Raw genomic sequence first — 3995 nt, forward strand, 5'->3', positions numbered from 1 at the left:
GAGTTATATTCTCAAGAAACATTTGTATATTTTCTACACATACCCTTTTTGTTTCATTGGACTTGTTCTCTCAAAGCTCTATATTTGAGGCCATTTGTCCCTAGCAAGTATCTACACCAGGCATCAGCAACATTTTTATGTAAAGGGCCAGATAGTAAATATTTTAGGCTTTGCAGGCCATGTGGTTTCTATTGAAGATAATCACTCCACTTTTGTGGTGCAAGAGCAGCCAGTTGGCCAAAAGAGCACAGTGGGTTTTGCAAATCAGGCAGCCAGTCTGCAGGCCATAGTTGGCTGACCTCAACCTAGAACAGTGGTTGGCAAACTCATTAGTCAACAGAGTGGCAAACCGCAGCTCATGAGCTGCATGTGGCTCGAGAGCCGCAATTTGCCAATCACTGACCTAGGAGATAGAACTGTTCCTTAAGACTTAAGAATTTTTATATTTCAGTTAAGTCCAGATTTTTCCTAGCTCCTTAGTCAACAGAAAAAGTTGTTTAAGCCGGGACCGGTTTGGCTCAGTGGATAGAGCGTCGGCCTGCGGACTGAAAGGTCCCGGGTTCGATTCCGGTTAAGGGCATGTACCTTGGTTGCGGGCACATCCCCAGTGGGGGATGTGTAAGAGGCAGCTGATCGATGTTTCTCTCTCATCGATGTTTCTAACTCTCTATCCCTCTCTCTTCCTCTCTGCGAAAAATGAATAAAATATTTAAAAAAAAAAAAAGTTGTTTAAAACAACTGAGATGGTCCTCGAATAACCTTGTATTTATTAACAGAGTATGAATTCTTCCCAATTCGTGTATTGGTGAGTTTCTATGTTTATGTATACATATATTATAAACCCACACGTCTAAGTTTCAGTAAACAACAGCAGATCTTAGATTACTGCTTACTTGGTTAACTTTTAACTAAGAAGCTTGACTCTTTTCTAAGTCCCAAAATCTTGTTGTTGTTTTTTTCCCATTAAAAAAAAAAAAAGCCACTTATTTTCATAGGTATATTTAAAGGATTTCCAGCTTCTGATATTTGACTTTGGATTCTAAATCATGTGTTAATATTAGAAAACTTTCTACCTCTGCCTATAATCACACCAATTTTACTTATGCCTTGAATAAAATAGTGAAAAAGTTAAGATTGAAACAACTTTACAATGGAGTGTAATGTTTCAATATTTTGTCAGGAAAATAAATGGTTATGCTGTTAAGTAAACACTTATTTTGGTAAGTGGAAATGTAAGGATGTCCTATATAATAAAAGCCAAATATGCTAAGTGTCCAGTTAGTTCAACCAATCAAAGCATAATATGCTAATGATATGCTAAGGCCTCTCAACCACTTGCTGTGACATGCACTGACCACCAAGGGGCAGACACTCCGACTGGTAGGTTAGCTTGCTGCTATGGTCCAGCCAATCAGGATTGAGTTAGATGGGCCTGACACACCCTGGAACCCTCCCATGAGTCCTCTCAAACTGGCCAACCTCCCGTGTCCCTTCCCAGCCCTGATTGTGCACTGGTGGGGTCCCTTGGCCTAGCCTGTACCCTCTCACAACCTGGGACCCCCTCGGGGATGCTGGAGAGCTGGTTTTGGCCCAATCCCACAGGCGAGGCCGAGTGACCCCACTGGTGCAAGAATTCATGCCCCGGCCCTCTAGTATATACATATATCTATAACTACAGGCCTGGTGCATGAAAATTTATGCACTGGATGGGGGTAGTCCCTCAGCCCAGCCTGCCCCCTCTCACAGTTTAGGAGCCTTCATGAGTTACAGGTGACACCCCATCATACCTCTGCTGCTGCAACTGCTGGCAGTGCAAGCCTCGGCCAACCCTGGTTACCCGAGCCTCAGGTCGTCCCTGGGCAACATCCGAGGCTTGCCTGCACCTCGAGGTGGCCCTGCTTGCCCGAGCCTCAGTCAGTGGGGGGTGCAGGAGGACCCGAGGCCCCTGGCAGGGCTGAGGAGACTTGTGGCCGGCCCTGGCTGAGGAATGGAGGATACTCTCAAACATGAGCTATAACTTTAAATTTTTTGGACACCACACTCTTCAGCTTCAGGGGAGGGAGGAAGAGAGGGATGGGCAGCTCATTGGAGAAGCCTTGGCAAGCTGTCAGTAAGGTGTACAGGAGTCCCCAAGGGACCCCGGCAGGGCACATGGAGTGGCTGACCCTGCCCCTGCTGTGAGCATCACCATCTTGTGATGGTGTGGTGGTCAATTTGCATATTATCTCTTTATTATATAGGATTGCTTAAATGTAAGAGTACATTAAGTCAAATACAAAAATTATTTTTTCTTAAATGCATAATTATTTATTGCCATGACAAATTGGTCCAAAATGAAAGCTATATTCGAAGTGAGATTTGCCCCTTAAATTGGAGTAATAATTAATGAAATGTCTGTACAAGATAAAGTGTAAGCAGTGTAAAATATCTCTCTCTTCCAAAATGAATAAGGTTAATTAAATGATTAAAAAGACTTTATTGCCACTGCACTGGGTTTTTCAAGCATCTTCTCGTGATCAAACCTTCAGTTTCACTCAGTTTTAAATTTAAAAAGTAGCATATAATGGGTCACTTGGAATCTGCTATATAATTTGATTTAATTACAAAGTCTCTTTTTACAAGCAATAACCTAGACACATATTGTTCATTCTTTAAATAAAAGATAATCTTATTTTAGAAAGGACCTATTTAAACCACATTATAAAAATTAGATAAACAATTTCTTACATTAAATGAAAGGGTCATTTGCATAAAAAAGATATTTTACGTTTTACTTAGCATCATAATAGCTACAGCTACTATAATGAAATGTGATTAATGTAAGTCACTTATTCCTAAGTAGACTGTATATAAAGATTTACCTTAATGTCCTGTTTCAGGTAAGCAAGAATAAAATATTTGGGGCATTTCTTACAATTTTATGAGTAGCTACGCAATCCAACTACACAAAACTTTCTTGAAATGCAGTGATTCCAAAGTGAGGAAGATACTTGAGCAAAAATGGCTTGAATCAGATGGAAATCCAGGTGAGGGAACTATCATTTAGATTGGATTTGGTATGGGTAGTATATTAACAAAGAAACCATCTAGGAGCTAAAAAGGAATAAATACACTAATTCCTATTACTTATTGTAAATAGTAAGTAATCTTCACAGCAGATATTAGCAAATCAAGGCATTGATTTAAAGGGTTCTGCTTACAATTATCTGATTTCGGTATCAGAATAATACGTATGTAAAATGAGTTGTGAGGTACTTCCTCCTTTTCTATTTTCTGGAAAATTGTGTAGCTTGAAATTATTTCTCCCTTAACTTTTTGATAGAATTCCCCATTGAACTTGTTTGGGACTGGAGCTTTCTTTCCTGGAGGATATCTGTTTCTGCAGTGAGCTTTAGCACTTTCTGTCCTACAAGGAATTTTTTTAAGTTAATATTGTTGAATATATAGATCTAAAGTTGGTTGTAGTATTTTCTAATGATCCTGTAGTATTTTCTAATGTCTGCATTGATATCCCCTTCTTACCTCTGACATTGTTGATTTGTATGTTCTCTATTTCACTAGTCAGAGAGCTAGAGGCTTACTAGTTTATCAATCTGAAAGCATTTTTTTAATCCTTACCCAAGAAGTGAAGATATTTTTCCATTGATTTTTTTAGAGAAAGTAGAAGGAGGAAGAAGAGAAACATTGATGTGAGAGAGAGACATCAATTGGTTGCCTCCCATTTGCGCCCGGACTGGGGAGTGGGGATCAAACCCAGGTACGTGCCCTTTAACAGGAATCAAATGCGGGACCCTCTGGCGCAGCTCGCCAACCGGTGGCTCGTGAGGTCCGAAAGGTTGGCATCTGCTGCTTTGGTGCACAAGCTGGTGCTCTAACCACTGAGCACACCAACCAGGGTGAAAGGATTTTTAATGCACTCAAGATAGCTATGCTATTATAGAAACTTTTTCTTAACACTGGATAACAGTGACTGATTTTTAAGGATCGGCTTTGCC

Source organism: Pipistrellus kuhlii, unplaced genomic scaffold (genome assembly GCF_014108245.1).
Source record: "Pipistrellus kuhlii isolate mPipKuh1 unplaced genomic scaffold, mPipKuh1.p scaffold_m20_p_4, whole genome shotgun sequence".
Classification (NCBI taxonomy): Eukaryota; Metazoa; Chordata; class Mammalia; order Chiroptera; family Vespertilionidae; genus Pipistrellus; species Pipistrellus kuhlii.